The following is an 18,201-nucleotide window of genomic DNA, read 5'->3' as shown; positions in this document are numbered from 1 at the left end:
TTATTTTCTCTTTCTCTATTTTTGGGGGAAAAAAACCCAAACACCTCACACAGTAATTCAGCTGCTATGAGATCTCCTTGGATATTCATTACTTCTGGCTTTGTATAAGGATTTGAGCCTTAAAAGCAGGTTCCCAGTTTCCCCAGGCCGTGCAGGTCTGCACGGGAGGCTGGATGCTCTCCTCCCAGTGCAAGTGGCACGTCCTCCATCCCCTCCGCAGTCTGCTGTGTCCCCAGGGGCCCAGAGACAACCTTACCAGCACCAGAGTGTGGCTTACCTGGCTGCCTGTTGTATACAAGAAGTAAAGCAGCTGGTGTACTTCCTAGAAGTTATTTCCAGTCTTCAAAGTTTGGTCTTTGGAGTTGTTACAGGCTTTTCCCTGTGTTAAGCAGAGAAGCTGCCTCAGCCAGCTCTCTGGGGTGTGGCGGCTCTTTCAAGGTTGGAAGTATGTGTAGGTATCTATTCATCCACTTTCGGTCTATATCCTCTCTTTAAAAGGCGCTTACTGGCTTTGTTTCAGAGGTTACACATTTTTTAAAATATACCTTTATTTATCCTTGTTTTAAACTCCATTTCTGCATCTCAAATTAAGAGTCACTTAAAATTTCAGACCACTCCTGCCCCGTGAGAACGGTCTAAGCAGTGGGCTGCAGTCTCACTTTTTGTGCTTTCCTAATCCATCCCACAGAAACATGGCTTCTCTGCTGCATGGTTGCATGGCTTAAGCAACAGCTGGAAAAATTCCTCTTTAGCACCCTATGGCTTAAAGTTTATGTGCTCTCCTCTCCGAGAGACAATGCTAAGTTTGTCCTCACACAGGCTGAGGAGGGAAATGAAGTCATGTCTCCTCTGTCACGGAGGACTGTCCTACCTCCTTGGCTATTCTAGAAAGGCAAAGGGCTGCAAAGCCAGTGTGCCAAGGTCCCTAAAGTATAGCCAGGATGTCTCCCATAATTTTTACAGCACGAATTTGTTGGTGAACATGAGGCATGATGCAATTACTTCCCTGCTTGTGTCTTCCTTCATGCCTTGCTCCTGACCAGTTTGATGGCTCAGCGAGGCAGCTAGCTGATCTGACTTGACGCTCAGAAAACAACCCACATGCAGAATGCCAAGCCCCTATGAAGGATCTGTGCCTATAGGACTAGCAGACCAGCACCACAGTTTCTGGGTCCCAACTTCAAATTTCGGGCCTTCAAGCTCTACATATGTCCTGCTTTCCCAGCTTTCCTCTCCCATTGGCTCAAACCATCAGTGCCACTTGCTGGTGGGAACAGGCTTGGAGTCATCTACAAACATTTTCATGTTGTTCGGTTTCAGGAGAATTGGGGAAACTAAACATCATATTCATGTTGTAAATCAGCGCTTGGGTTTAAAAGCAGCATTGACTTCCAGGATGCTTTTCTGAAGATCTTTCAGCTCATCTGTCTTGATTTTGCGTTACGGTAGAGGAAGCATCCACATGCTCACATCTCAAATCAGAGATGGTAACAGCTTACGCCATTCCAAGTCTGTCACCGAATCTAGCCATACACCATATTATTCCTTCCTCTTTTTATAAACTACACCAACCTACACACAAAATTTTTGTTTAACCCTCAGTTTCAAAAGGGTAACACTGTGTTTCCTCAGAATGATTATTCAAGACACATAAAATAGTTTGGAGAAACTAATCCAACTGTGTTGTCTTGAGATGTACATACAGAGTCTACTGTTATTTAAATTACGTGACAAATTGAGCCAAGTCAAATAATAGTCGTTAACCAAACACCTTCAGTTCCACAACCTAGCACAACATGCTTAATAGCAAATCTCAAAAAAGTTCCTATCTTGGGCTTGTTTCGGATTTGAAATCGTGCATATGAAAGGAATCAATTAACGTGCTTATATCTCATCAGTTTCTGATAATTAATATGAGCTCTAAGGGCTTTATGGATTGCTGGTTTGATAATTCACTAGCATCTGAAGTAATAGAGGTTATGATGGAAAGATGGCCTCATAGCTGCCTTGCAGAGTGCGCTAAATGATTGAACCCAAAGAATAATAGGGATGGAAATTGCTGTGTTCATTCATGGATAATATATGACAGAAGTAAGGCAAGCAGCAAGTTAGCAGATGACTCAGCCAAGCATCTATGACTGAACAAAGTGTGATTCTAACCTTCTGTCATTGAAAATACATTTAATGGAAACATTATCATTCTGATATATTGCTTGCTAAGATAAGACATGTTTATAGTACAGTTTCCCTGCGATGCTACTATAGGACTAGATTTTGGCACACTTGCTCTTGCTGAATTGTACTTCACCCCAAAATAAATTTACTCCTCCTATAGCAAGAGACTATTCAAAAAGAGCAAGGGAGCCAGAAGCTGGTCCAAAGTTGGCAGGAGCCAAATATCAGCAGATAAATATAAAGGATCCCATTAATTTTAAATATGCAGAGAGGAAGAGTTCTATAAACACTCAGGCCCACATGTAAGGTTCTTCCTTTGTTACAACTTTTTCAGCCTGAAACTAGAGCACTGGACAACATAATTTATTTTTTTAATTGACAAATATGAACGGCCATATGCCTCAGATGCAGATCAAAGAAGTGGGATGCTGAAGGCATGGATTAAAGTTAGCTGCCTTTTCCCTGCGTCTGGGAGAGCTCAGTTTGTAACATTTTTATTGATAGGAGCACTCAGGTGTTCAGCAGTGGAGCAGAGCAGAAAGTCTGGAGTGTTGTATTAAAGTGAAACTTGCTGAAGGGAGGGGAAGGAGGATAAAAATGAAGCAAGATAATCTCTAGAGCACATTATACATGTATGCTGGTCAGGGATGGCTTGCAGCAACTCTGCAGTACTGTGCAGCAGTAGCCTGCCAACAGAATTCATGCTGAAAACATATGTTCTTCTGCTCAAACCAGCTTTCGATACATCTGGAAACCAAGGGTTAGAGGGGGAGGGAAAAAATAAGGCAGCAGCATATGTAATTCTCTTCTAAGAGAAACCATTCATTTGTTCATGAAAGAAATCTTTCTCCTTGTATCACCAGCAGAAATTCTCACAAGGTTCTGGAATGGATATTTAAAAGCTGGGCTAGGAAAGGAAAAACAAAAAAAAAAGTTAGGGGGAGGGAATGTAGGTAATGGCAGACTTTTATGACTTTTTTTTTCTGAAGTAAAGTCACATCTTGATACCAAGAGCAATCTTATTTAGCAAAAAGTGGAAAACTTGGCAAAAACATTGTTTTAAAATGACTGCAAGACTTGTAAAAACCCCAAAATAACTCTGTTTTGCTGTCAAAAGCCTGGGAAACACAAACCAGATGTTTCACCCAGCCTCACTTACTCAGCCAGATCTCTCCTTGCTATGCAGGCAGCTGTACCACATGTCTTCTCTGAGAAAGAAATACTGCTTTCCTTTGGCACTTCTGCATCATTCCCACTGACCAGCCGGACGCTGTTGTCAAACGAAGACAGCTTCTGTCATCCTTCCCGCTACCTAAGTCTGCAGAATCTCCCCAGCATTGAGCAGCGCCGTACTTTGATAAACAGAAGCATTAGGTACAAATTTTGGCAAGCCTTGGTTCCTCAGGCGATCCACAGGGCCGCTGAAGTCAGAAAGCACTACTGGCTGTAATGGCTGGTGGCAGCAGAGCTCTTGGTTTGCACCCTGAACAATGCAGACATTATTAGAGCTAATGGCAGCTACGTGTACATGTAATAATATAGCCTTGAGACTGCAGCTTGGGAATGCCACAAGAGCAGATTGTTTTGTTTTTGTTCATGGGAGAAAGTATGGCGAGTAACAGGAAAATCACTTGAGCAGAGTCTGAACCCTCCCTGCTGGGTTGCTTAAGGAGGGAGGGGTGAGATCTGGGACTTCTGTCTCAAACTGACATTTTGGGGAATTTTAAGACATTGTGTCAACCTCTGGATCCTCCATTTTGCTGCTGCCTCACCCTGGAGGCATGCGATGCCTCTAGCTCAGCGTTTTGGGACGTTCAGCTTACTGGACGGGTGAGGGGGACACAACTCTGTGTAGGGAGAGGCAGATGTTTCACCCTGGATTCATCTCTTTCTCTCCTGGGTCCTCTAACAAGCACTTATTGGTGGTGAGGCTCCTCATCCCTGTCTTCCACGTGAAACAGCTGGTTTAAGCATTTTGCTCTTGGCAAGTTGTGTCTGTGAATCCCCAGTGCTCTTCAGCATCTGGGATTTAGCATCCACTCTCTCTGGGGATACTTCCTTGGGAAAACGCATGGTTACCTCATGTAGGCAGATCGCTGCCTCACACCTGGACATCTGTGGGTACTGTTCCTGGACGTGAAGCTTGGTCTGGGGAGGGAAGTCTCAGCATCTGACCCTAAAAATCTACAGAGTGCAACACTACGTGAGGCTGTGGCTGTAGCCTGGGGTTACTGTTTTAATGTTGCATTGCCACCATGAAGCTTCCTTTGCTGGGTAGCTGATGGTTGCATTTCAGTTGACCAAGTATAACATTATTATTCTGAAACTGAGAGGGCAATCTTAATATATAATCAAGGAAATGGTACTATCACCGCAACAAAGAAGAGGCTGATTATCTAAAATTATCGGAATATTAATATAATTTATAAATCATTCTGGAAAGACAGATATGGGGAAGGGAGAAGCTATTGCCTTACGTACCCTCAGCTCCTAAATTCACTAAGAGGTAGAGGGAGTTAGACCTCTGGCAGTCTCTTAAAATGATTAAGGAAGAAAAGAAGGAGGCTTGCCACCTTCCAGCGGAAGGGGAAGCCTCTAGAGCAGATCAGATTAATGAGACAGTCTTATAAGCTTTTATTAACAGAATCACACTAAGCAAGATTTAGGAATAGTGAGGGATTTTAATTATACAAAAGGGAAATAATGGAGCAAAATGCAGACTGTTCAGCCACTCCTTGGAAGACAATTTTGATAAGGAAGATGAAACAGTAAAATCTTTTTCTAGTTTTGATCCTAACAATAGAGAAGCAGGGGTTGAGAATATAAAGGTGAGAAGCAATTTGTGTGAGAGTGAACATGAAATGACAAAGTTTATGATCTTCATAAAGAGAATAAAAAATAAATCAAATGCAAGAAGGCGAACTTCAGTAACTGCAAAGGATTGACAGACAAAGTCTCGTGGAAGGTGCTTTAAGGAAAAGATTAAACAAGCTGGCAGCTTCTCAAAGAATCAGAGGAAGAAATCAGCTACAGAAAGAAACAAATTTAGCAAAATCATGAGCTCTTCATTGATCTCAAACTCAAGAGGAAATGTCCGAAGTGAACAGTAGGTGAGATTACTGAAGGTGCGTATAAAGGAAGAACTCAAGCCTGTAAGAACAAATGCATCAAGGACAAGAAGAAATCACTCTACAAGCACATTTCTGGTAAGGAAAAGACTAGTGGAGAGGGAAACATTACAGATGAAGGTCGAAGTCTTTAATGCTTTTTTTTCATCTGTCGTCCCTATAGCAGTGATCAGGTGGTTAACATCATTAATTCCAAGGACAAAAGACCATAATAGGTTTTTTAAAAGCCAGAGAGGAATTAGGTAGGCTTGCATTTTCAATTGGCTGAGCTTCCTCGTCTGACACAAGGATACCTCTGGTTTGTCAGCAGTTATCACTGAGGCCTTTCGGGGAGCAGCTGGGTTACCAGGAGTCTGGAAATGGTCCGGGGAAAGGAAGGAGCAATAAAAAACCCCACATAAAATAGACTCAGAGGATCACAGAGCTGTCAGGTTAAATGCAGTCTCTGAAAAATTCTTCACAAATAAGCAAACAAACTTTTTGGGAAGAACTGGAAAGTGAAAAGTTTAGCATCCAGCTTGGATCTACCAATTAAAAATCATTTGAAATAAAGGGAGAAGCAGCGGATCAGTTATCTTTGCTTTAATCAGGTTTTGACGGCTGTGCATGGCTTACAATCCCACAAACAAGCAGTATAGTCTATAGGCTGTTTGCAAGCTGTTCTCGTACCTGTACCCACAGAGCAGTTGGCAAACGCTCGCTCTCAAAGTGAAAGGATGCCTTGGATGGGATGAAGTGGGATGCTAGGGTCAGCTTCACCCGATGATGTCACTGTCTGGATGATGGGAAAGGAGACTTGCTAGATAAATTAACAGATGATACTACTGGGAGGAGCTGCAAGTACATTGCAGGAGTGCAGTAGAATTCAAAGTGCCCTTGGGAAACCAGTGAAATGGCCTGGAAAACACACAGCGCACGGTGTCAAAATGCACAGTGCCGCACTTTGACAGGATTGGTCACAAATCTGAGGTTGGTGAGAACAAAATTAAGTTGCAAAGCCGTGTTATGAAAAAGGCAAACATTGTGCCGGGTGTATAAAAAGTAGTTGCAGAGAGATACTTGGAGAAATACAATTTATTTGTTCCTCGGCATAGATACGGCTGTAATTTGAGATGTATGTGGACAAATTTGAGAATGTCCAAAGGAAAGCAACAAGAGGTCTAAAAAAGCATGACCTTGGAGGAAATAGTGAAGGAATTAACTTGGTGTGGTCTCAAGAAATATTGACGGAGGGAGGGGACGGTAACAGCCTTTTAGTACACAAAGGCTGCTGTGAAGAGGAAAGGCGTAACCTGCCCTCTGCATCTGCAGGGGATAGGTCAAGAAGCAGTGGAGTTCAACTGCTGCAAAGGAAGTGTATAAAAATTTTCTGAGGCATTAGGGAAAACCTTCTAACGGTACAATTAGGGAAGCACTAGAATAGATTGCCTGGGGAAGTCGTGGAGTCCCCATCTCTGGCGGTCTCAACAATTTAGGCTAACATCTGTCAGGAACAACACACATATAACCAAACTGGCTGGGGGCCAGGGAAGTGACTACATGACCTCCTGAAGTCCCTTCCAGACCTGTTTTCTCTGGTTCTAATCATTCAAGAGCCTCCCTCCCTGACAATGCTATGTACTTCTGGTTTGAACCATTTGACATGCTGTTTGATTACTAACCTGATTTCTTTGCAGTCCTATATATTAAACCATGTGCTTGTGGATAATTCCTAGCTTATCTGAAAGAGGAACAGTGCTTCACTTAAAGTTCATCCCGCAAATGTTAGGGTTGCATCTGCAGTCACCTTATACCTCCATGTTTTCAGAAGTGTAAATTTAGGCACTCTTCAGGACAGCCCCAACCCTAAACCTGGTGGTGTGAGAGAGGGGCTGGAATCTAAACCATATGAAGGAGCAAGAAGCAGAGCGACAGGTTGGCAAGGCGCTGTGTGCCACATGAAGAGAAGAGGCAGGCTGAGCTCTTCTGACCCTCCTTCCCCTCCCCTGAAAGACAGAAATCTCTAATTTCTCACTGAGAAAGGGGAACTGGAGGATCAAGACACAGACCCATCTTCTCTCCCTAGCCCACCCCGAGGCCAATGCTCAGAGCTGCTGCTCAGAGCAGGCAGTGGTTGCCTGGCAGTGACCGGAGCACAGCCTGAATCACTGAGATCTTCAGGGTTGGGTCAGCACCCTGCTTGGCTCCCCAGACCTGGGAAAATACTGCCAAGAGAATCTGTCAAACCAAAACCAAAGCGGAGGAGTAGGGAAGAGGTAAGGAAGAATTCTTTATATTGACCCCTTGACTTGTATGATCCCAAATTTGGATTACTAGACTTTCCTAGTATCCTCATGAGACATACCAAACAGCAACGACATTTTTCAGAAATAATCAGCTTTTAAAGTGCTTAGAAAACACCTGACCTTTAAACAGAAAAGAGAGGTGTTAAGTGGACTGTTTACCTTAATGTGATATTTTCAGCTGAAATGAAAGTACTCTGCTGAGGTGGACAGGGTCAGAAACCTGTCTCCATCAGCATTCCTCTTGTGTGATATGGAGTGATATGCCAGTTCTCAGTTCCTCCCCAGAAGCCTCAGGACTGGGCTTGACTCGTGCTTCATCTGGTTTTGGCTGGTGGCACTGAGACATCTGCAGTCAGAGATAACAGAGAGAAGGACTTGAGGTCTGTTGTCCAAAGCTTGCATATAAAGGGAGGGAGGAGAGCTGTTCACATACATGTGGAGGAAGTATAGCTCAGACATCTGTGGAGAGCTCTGCAAAGACCATAAACCCAGGGAGAAAGGACAGGTGGCTGACAGTGACCCCCCAACTGTTGTTAAACTGATCACGTCTCTTAGGATTTTTCTTTTTCCACTGCGTGTCTGCCCTCCTTTCACACCAGCTGACTCAGTCTGCCCTCAACCAGTTCTTGTGGTAGCTCCAAACTCCTCATTCTTTGTTTCTCATGTCTTTCCCCTAATGGCCTCTGCTCGCAGCAAGCCGCCACAGTTGCCAGCTCACTGAAGGAAAAACTTGAGCTTTCTGAATTTCTTGGTGTCCTCAGAACACAAAACTCCAAAATAATGCCATCTGCCTCCTCAGGCAAACACTCTTGGTTGCGAGAGACTGTGATAAATTACGTTTCTATGCAAGAAGGAATCGCTGTTCATGGTTGGCTCTGGACTGGCTTGGAAGTCAGTGGCATATGACTCCAACTCCAGTAGAGCTTTAACTTGTTTAATAGATGAGTGAGTCTCTTTAGACATGGTCCTGGGCAACTGGCTCCAGGTGGTCCTGTTTGAGCAGGGGTGTAGACCAGATCACACCAGATCACTTCCAGAGATCCCTTCCAACCTCAACCATTCTGTGATTCTGTATGATTCTGTGACTAATTCCCAAGCCTGCATCTCCTGAAATAGACTTAGACATGGTCCTGGGCAACTGGCTCCAGGTGGTCCTGTTTGAGCAGGGGTGTAGACCAGATCACACCAGATCACTCCCAGAGATCCCTTCCAACCTCAACCATTCTGTGATTCTGTATGATTCTGTGACTCTAATTCCCAAGCCTGCATCTCCCGAAATAGACTGTCTCTTTTTTGATTAGTGTTTCCAGTGTCACTCTCCAACCCTGCAGATTAGACAGGGCAAATAACAAACAGTTGACTGCAAACCCCAGTAAAATCATGCAGCCCCCAAACCAGGTTTGCTTGATTCACCTATAGAGGTTGCTACACAGAACTGCTTGTCCAAACCTTCCTAAATGCTGAACAGTAGCCCTGCTCCACATCCCTGTGAGGCACACTCAATCTCTGGATAAGTGAACTCATTTTAGGAAATTCAGAGATTCAGAAGTGTAGACCTTTAAACTGCAGAGGGTTTTCAGACTCGGTGATAGCAGAGCTGCCAGTTGTGCTTCCATCCCATATATGCAGCTATGTATTACAAAGACACGGGGCAGTCACACAGAAATGGTGCCTGCGCATTACTCAAAACCTGCTGTTCTCCTGGTGGCATCAATGCTGTGTTTGGGGCAGATTTGGATCCTTTGACTCTGTAGCCAGATTCTGTTCTCATTCTGGAGTAAATAGATGGTGATGGTTTTAGTTTGTTGAAGACAACAGAGATGCACCCATAGCATTTGAGTGTATTACAATGGAAAGCAGGATTTGATCTTTTAATAGAAAAATAATCAAAAGTCTTCACACTGTATCCTCAAGTTTCATTAGCAGAAAAAACCATGAGCAAGATTAATTTATTTTTTTTTTTTTCTCATTTCACTGGTCTGCCCTCAAAGCTTTCTACCAGGTTACACTGATTCCTCAGTACTTTCATTTGCACTGAGGTCTTTTTGGTACCATTAGGAGGAATCTGTTGCAGAATTCAGTCTAATAGCACAAAATACTTACAGTAGCAAAACTTCTCCAGGGAGAGGAGTTTGTTAGAAACTTGACCAGCCAATATATAACTGAAGTTATGTCAAATTCTGTCTATATAATATCAGTTAACTGAAGTATACCAATACAGTTATCCCTCTTTTTCCCTGATTTTGTTATTTTCTTCATTTGTGCGGTTTTAAACAGAAGGTCTGTTTAACTTTGTGTTCCTCAAAATACTGTCAGGAAATTCTGCAATAAACATTAGCCATGAGAGGAGGTTTTCAAATAGTATGTCTTGAAGGTGATCTTTCTTAAGCAGCCCTTGCATGAGCTCAAGGCAAATCCTAATGGTGCTGGTAAAAAAAACCCTATCAAGCAAGTATGAAACCCTTGTGATTTGGTGGACTATTCCGACACATGGCTAATACTAGATCCTCCTGCGAGAGAAGCCCATTTCCATGGGTTGACCGTATCCTCCATCCCCTTGCCCAGTGCCTGCCTGATGCCTTTCCTCTTTCTCCTCCGACTCCACTTTGTCTGGGATCATCAGTGGTATCAACTGCCTTTTCACCAGTAAATGTCAGCAACATGAACAACTTCTTTCACAGCTTAGGTACTGATCAAAAGCATGGCTTGTTTTCCCAGAGAAGCAAGAAAGTACATTTTTCCTTAGGTTTGGCTTTTAAATCTATAGAAAAGAAAGTCAGCTGTCTGACCAGATTTTGTGGCTCTGCTCCTTCTCTTGCCCAAGAGCAGCAGTGGGAGATTTTGGAGCTGCCTGTCTTCTTCGCAGGTGGTATTTGCAGGCATGTCCTTGCACCCATACGGCAGTAAATACATTATTTGTTACAATATGTAAGTTAATGGTACTGCCTAAGGCAAAGCTAAAGCCAATTGTCCAAAAAATTTGTGATTTTTTTGTTAGTGAAGAGTATGCCACCAAACCTTTAATCTACCTGTAGGAAAAAGTCGATTTTGTTGAGTCTCATTTGAGCAGTGTCTTTAAGCAACAGGAACAGTAAGCAACTGCTCACATCCCATCTTTTCAAAATGAAATGGGTTGTGATTTTCAGATGACCCCCTGCTTTCAAAAAGGCAGTTAACAGTTAATTTATACTCTTAAAGGAGTTTCAAATATAAATATTTAAGACAGAACCAAAATGCTCTGAAATTATTAAAATGAAACCTTTTTATGAGGATGGCCAGAAACTTGGTTTGGCCAATTGGTTTGCAGTGAACATTTGAAATTTCTAAGTATTTGTGGCTTGGGTTCAAATTGGACAAAAAAGCTTACAGATAACATATGCATGAAGATGAAAGAGCAAATGAACAAGGACATACTGGTATAGTCATATAATCACATGTGCTTGTTTCAGTATTTGCTGTTATCCCAGTGTGAATTGAGGAGAAGGACAGAATAACTTATCCTTGGAGGCATGTATAAGAGACATATGAAAACACTATTGATTTTTACTAGGCATTGTGTCTGTCACTCGCAAAGTCCTTTCTTTTTAAGGACAGCATACATTTTAATGCTAGAGCTTCCTTCAGTTAGATACGTCCTCTTAATCACTCCAAGTTATTTACAGGGGGATTTTTTCTTTACCTTGGAACAAATTTACTTGCCTTTAGGAAATGTACCCTGGAACACTTTGATTTTTCACAGTAACAACCCTTTTTTTCACTCAGTCTGGATCTGAGTCCTATGAGTGGGCTCCAGCAAGTTTGCGAGCAGATAGCTGCTTTTCTAACATGTCAGCAGCATATGTACATGTCAATCCATGTTACACAGGAAATAAGCTAACATCATCATTTTGGTGAGGAGTTCCTGTAATTTTCAGTTTCCATATTAACAGGAAAAATACGACTCCTTGGGAAGTTTATGGCCTGAAGAGTGACAAATACTTAGGATGCACACAGACATGGTTCCCAAATAGTCTCTGCTGCAGTACAGCTCTCCAGCCCACATGTCTTGCAGCAGGCAAACCAGGCTGGGGGCTAGCGCTTGGTACGAGGAGGGAAAAAATGACTGGGGAAAAAAAAAAAAAAAAGGATGAAAGCCTTCTCAGAGCAGTCTGCTGAGTGGAAACCTCTGCTTTCTACTGAGGAAGAGTTTCCAAGTGGATGTCATCCAAGAATGATTTGCTTCCCCGGCGAGGTCTGTACCCCGGTTTCAAGGTGCAAGCGGTGCCCATGCCTGCTCACAGCTGTCCCTTCGCCTGGCTCCATCTGTGAACCCTCTGGAGCTGACTTCTCTGCTCCTGCCGCTCTCGGCGGCTCCTCCCCTGCTTCGGCCGGCTCCTCACGTGCTTCGGCAGGCCACGGCGGACGGCAGTGCCTTCTCCCACCTACTCACGAGCTCCTCTAAAACATAGCCGCGCGACACTATCTCGCCGCCAGCCGCTTTGCAATGCAGGAGCTTGCTCAGCGCCTTCAGCCACCGCTGAGTAGCACAGCATTATCAAAAAGTCACACGGAGGAGGTCAACCGGTGTAGGGATGGCTCTGTCAGCCGCGCACGTGGGCAAACTGTGCTCCCAGGCAGTGCTTTAGAAAAGCAAGGACCCATTCCTCTGAATACTTTTCTGCTATTCCTGTCAAATCAGAAGTTTCTTCCAAAAATAACGGGCCAGCAACCAACACTTTGTCTCGAACGCATGAAAACTGGAAGTCAGCTGCTAAGAAATAAACCCTGTTGCCTTCCATAGCACACACAGCCAAAATGAAGACAGATCAGTGTAAACAGAGGTAGCCCATCTGACAACTCATCTTACATTAGGTCGTACAGGGTATGATGCACGGATGAAATATACTCTGAGTGACCTATATGGGGTTTCAGCACATAATAATAGCCGTTTAGCTGTTCACAGCGAGGGGAGAGCAGCAAGTGGCTGCTGTTTATGCAAATGCCAAAGTATACCTGATGTTTTCACATCTCTATTTCTGGGTGGCCCTGAGGCTTTTCAGGAGGGCCTCCTGGAGGTCTGTCATCACATGAAATTATCAAAAGTCTAGTTCAGGTAGAGGAGGATTCTGCTAAAAGAGTGGGAGATTTTCTTCTCTCGCTGTTCCCTGGGACCAGCTGGCTGCTCCGAGAGCTGTAATGAAGGTGTTTATCTCCAGGTGTTGAACGGCCACTGAGAACATACTATATATTCTCTGGCTTATATTAAAGCACATATGTATTGTCAGTTTATGTATTTCATAACATGAAAACATGTGTTTTATTACAGTGTGAAGTGTAATTTTAAGATATTAACGATGTGGAAGCAGGCCCAGCGTGAGACACGACCCTGCAGGCATGCCACAGCAGTGTACGGCTTCACCTCCCGCAGGTACCGCTGAGCAGGAGCGAGGGGACAGGTGTTCCCATCAGGAGAAAGGCACCATCACTCCCTGGACCTGGCAGGGGAAACGCTGCCGAGGCCGCCAAAGTCCTGCAGAGGCTTCACTTACTGTCCTTTTCCTGCATTTCAAAGCATAATTATATTTACAAAACAACAGCTTTTTCTTTCTCTCCATTTTTCTCCAAAACTTCGCTGCGCTCTGTCTCTGGCTCGCATTTCAAATGTGCTTTGGCAGCAAGAAGAGCCTCAGCTTCTTTAATTTATTACCTCTGTTTATGGAATATGGATATTGGGCCAACTTTACTTCTTACACTAAGTGAATCAGTGCAAATGCAATCACTTTTGGACATCCACTGTATAAAATAAGCATATTTAGATGATCAAATAAGTGTTCCCATATGCATGTTGGCTGGTATTTCATGCTGGTATCGCGTTCTTGCGGTGTCCTTTGTCTTTTTTCCTTCCCTTTTTGACTGTGTTTGGTCAGCCACTCAGGAATTGCTTGTACCTTAAAAGAAATACTGTCTATTCAGCATATGGCATTTATAGATCTTCGGAAATTCTTTTGGGAGGCGTGCTTCAGATTAGCGGTCTTTCTCCTTCGGGGATGGTTTTAATTTGTTAGCACTTTAGATCTGTAGTCTTGAGGTAGCTCCTTTTTCAGTCAATAAAATGGTTAGTGAAATGAGGGTAAAATATTATAATTGTGTTCTTCAAATCAGATTTTTATGTGGGGGTTTTTTCCTCCTGGTATGTAAATCTGTCATTCGGAGATGATTTTTTCCTGTTTTCTTTTAATCTTCGGTGCATGTGCCAAGAATGATGATTTTAACCATGAATTACCACAGTGACTCAAAGCCAAACTGCTGGGAGGCCGCTACCCTGGGATGAAAAAGAAGCTGAAAGCAGCCCGGCTTGGACTGCAGAGTTTCCGACTGACGTCTGCCACCCTGTCTACAGCTCTCACCCCTGCTCACAGCACATCCCCTCCTCGGTACCACATGCACAACCCCAGGCTCAAAGCACCAAGCCACCCATAAGGAAAGCCAGACAGATTAGTAAAGACAAAGACGTACTCGCGCCGCACCGGCTGCCGGCTTCCTGCAAAGCAACAGCTCTGTCGTAGCCAACACGGCTTGTCCATTTATCCACCTTTACTCATCACTGATGTACGGCCAAAGCCCATAGCTGTGATGCTTTGTGAAAGGAGCGAAAGGACATGCCAACGCCACACAAATCTGGGCCAACAGCAGCCAGCCGTTGCAACGCCATCACGGAAACAGCTGAAAAAAAGGAGCCCAAAGGCCTCTGATCTGCCATGACTACACATTAAAGCCTTTGTCCAGCAGAAACTCTTGAAAATAGCATTGTCTGTACAGAGCAAATGAGAAGGGTAATGCAGGGTGACACTGTGGTTTACTGCAGTAACCAGGAAAGCAGGTGCCCTCAGGACCCTGGGACTCATCCAGTCCATCCCAGTCCCCAGGCCAAATCGGTTACATCTAGTCAGTCAGGCAGATGTTCGTATAGCCTCAACCTAACATCCCTCTTGTCACAGGGATTTCAAACCCTCCCAGCTAGTCTTTTCTGGGGCTCCAACATCCTTCCCAGGAAAAAGCTTTTCCCAACATCTAACCTAAAGCATTGCTATAATTTCAGCCCATTGTTTCCTTTTCCCTCATCCATGGACATGGAGAACAGCTTATTCTCTTTGTTCTGCAGTGGCTTTTTACACACCACAACCATGTTTTCCCATCAGTTTTCCCTTCCCTCACACTGAAATATGTGAGCATTGCCAGTGGTTGCCTTCCTTAGACTGTTTACTATGGACTTGACCTCTATGTGAAGACCAGTCTACATGGTCAGTTCCTTGACAGAGAGACAATATGCAACTTGTGGGACAAACCATAGCAATAGTATAGAAGACGTGAATGACCAAAGATGCCTTAGATGTGCAACACGCTAGAACTATTTCTGTCCTAGTCTTTGTGTCTATGTGTGCTCCTGGATGTTTTGGGCCTGTGTTTTTTTGGTTATACAAACAGTGAATTCATTTCTGTCACTCTAAAAGATCTGCAAATGGATATGCACTTGTTTCTCATATCTGAAGTATTCATCTAAATAAAACCGAGAATAATATTTTGCATCAAGCGGTTGATTCAGTGGTAAATTGCTTTGTAACTTGACTGTTGTGATTTAGAAATAAACAAATTACTTAGCATGTGTCCAGGCTCCACTGGGGATGGGTGGCAGAAAACCAGCTGCAGAGGAACCACAGTGGAGGACGATGTCTGTCCTTCTTGGCACCTCCCCACAGGTAATCGGGAATGCATCCCGGGGCTGGGGTTTGTGATTCGGGCGTCCCAGTTACTGCTTGGAGCATCTGGGCCTGTTGCAAGAGGATGAACTGCAAGATATCTAACATTTTGCACAAGCAAAGTCAAAAGCCCCATGCTGAGTAAATTACAAACATGCCTAAAAACACAATAATGAACAAAAGCAAACACACAAACTCAAACAGCTTCCTTTCTCTTGCAAACCTATACTGATTATGAGCTCCTTATGAAAGTCAAGTTATGATTTTGTCCAAGAAAAAAGGCTTCTGTTTGAAGTTAAAACAATTATTAGCTTTATTATTTAAAAAAAAAAAAAAAGAAAAAAACTGGAGAGAGGTGCAATTGAATAGCATTTCATAACATATAGGAAGTCTCCCCATTACACTTGACAGGAACAGAATAGGCTGGAATCAAAGGGGTATGTTAACAACTCAGCATATCTCCCCCTTTGGAACTAGTATTAGTCTATCATATCACTAAAAAATAATAAATCTTTGTAAAAGGCAGCAGTTGCTTTCATAGTCCGGCGGCAAATCCCATCTGGTACTATTGGAAAAGTAAAAAAGGCAACATACTCTAAATTACATTGTTAAAACACCTACAGCCTAGTTCATATTCATATGCTATCCATATGTAAGCCCTTAGCAATAGACAGCCACTTAAAAACTCTCTTGTTCTCTGTGTGTGTGTGTGAGAAAGAGAGAGCGAGAGAAGGTGAACATGGAGCCCTGTGTTTTTATTCTGACATTTTCAAGTGGAAAATATTGCAAAATCTAACTGGCGTGAAAATAATTAAACTGGAGAAATAAATGAATAAATATAATAGCAAGTATTCACATAGAAAAATTCCTGAAAAGTTTTATCAACCCCCTTCCACACCCACCAGAGCATATGGCCCTCTGTTTGTGCAAATCAGCAGTCTTTGCTTAAAGTGGATGTTTCTATTAACACTGTGACTAATTACTGAAAACAAACATGTGTAAGTATGATCTCTGCTAACTGCCTCTGTCAACCCATCTTTTTCTTCTTGCTATTCATTCAAAGGGATTAAGATTGCTCGCAGAAGTACAGTAGACCTCCGTTTAGCCCATTAACTGGCAAGAATAAACAAAGCCCATCAACCACAATTGACGTCAGGCTTCAAGAAATGTTTTTTATATTACTTGAAAAAAAAAAAACTCAAACATAAAAAGTGAAAAAGTTTTAGAGAACGTTAAAACACCGAATGTGAACGGCTTTAACAGTGGCCATAAAGGGCTGCTTTGGGAGCGGGTATTGAGAGCAGAGCTATACAAACTGCAGCGTGTGAGCTCAGATGGGTGGCAGACATTTTGCGCTGAGGGTAACCAGCGTTGTCTCAGTATGCAAGTCTGGACATACGTGCACACAGAAGGGGCATCCAGGGAAACTTTAATGTCAGTCTTTCTTGTGGTTTTCTCCCATCCAGAAATAAAAAACAAAAAAAAAAAGACTCAAAGCTTCCATTTGGTCTTTGTAAGACACAAAGATGAAAAGATGCAAGCAGATTTTTCTTCCAAGTGTCCTACAAAAGCTGGATTTATCCACTGCCACAAGAGCATCATGCAGTGGGACACAGCAGCCCCCATGGCTCCTCATCTTGTTGCCTACTTGGGAGTGGAGGACAGAGGAGAGACCCAGGCTCCTTTGGAGCACGTGTGGTTCTTATCAGAGCAAAAAGAAGGAGGAAAAAAAAAAAAAAACAAAACATCTTTATGGTACAGCCTGAATGTGTGTTCTCTCCACAGCCCCTGTTTCTGGGCTGGCTGTGGCCCTGGAGAAGCTGTTGGGCTCTAGAGAAGCTGTTGGGCTCTGAGCTGCTATGGGCAGTGGTAAAACCAGGTCTAAGTACACTTCTTTCTCATAGACACACTGACTGGCCCTGAGAGAAGCCAGCTCTCCTGGAGGGACATAGAAGTAGTAACTGCCTTTACACAGCCAGGCTGCCTGCTTGTCTAACCCAGGAGCTGTGGGATGGGTTCTCAGTGCATTTTACCTCAAGTTGTACATCATGTAAAAACAAATTGCATGCTAGAAAATCGCACAAGTCTACATCTGCTGATTTTTTCCAAGCGCATAGTATGGTTGGGAGCCAATTCGTTGTCATTTCTCATCTCCTGCACTTTACAGAGGGTGTTTCCTTTATAAAACAACTTGCCTTTGGGTTTAATGATTTCTAAGGAAACATAACTCTGTCACTGCACTCCGGTGTTTAATTCTTCCTTTGTCATTAGTGTCTGCCCGGTGCAGCCCAGGGACGCCAGTGTGCTCACTGAACTGTGCATGCACTTTGTGTACTCGGGCTCCTGCCCATGCCTGGAAGCTGGTGGTTGATTGAGACTGAACAAGATGGCCTTAGCCTTCAAAGCTAACATGTTTACATTCCTCTGCCCTATCTAGCCTCTTTTTTTTTCGAGTGCCCTCAAGATAGGTGTCTTGCTGTTAGAATAAATACTTACCTTGTGCATTGCGCTTTCCTCTGGTGGCCTCAGCATGCTTTTGCAGAGGTGGAAGCACTGTTAACTCCATTTTATGGATGGAAAAATGGCAGCACAATGCTCAGAGCTGCAGGGCAAAGCAGGGGCAGAAACAGCCAAGAAAACACCACAGGTGTTTCACCCAGCCCAACGTAGTCCAGCCAGGTTCAGGCCCACCTAGTGAATCATAGCACCTCGGCTTTCCTTCCAGCTACCGTTGCCTCAGCCGCTCCTTCTCTGCCCCCCAAACCAAGCCTTGTGGGCTGGGGGAGGCAGAAAACAGGGACAGCATGGCAAGGGGTATGCAGAAAGTCCTTACCTATTCACTTCAGTGCAACGTGGGATGAAGCAACCAGGGCAGAT

The sequence above is a fragment of the Cariama cristata genome, unplaced genomic scaffold (assembly GCF_000690535.1).
Source record: "Cariama cristata isolate BGI_N322 unplaced genomic scaffold, ASM69053v1 scaffold10633, whole genome shotgun sequence".
Taxonomy (NCBI): domain Eukaryota; kingdom Metazoa; phylum Chordata; class Aves; order Cariamiformes; family Cariamidae; genus Cariama; species Cariama cristata.
The sequence above is the reverse complement of the archived record's forward strand: the minus strand, read 5'-3'. Positions refer to the sequence as shown.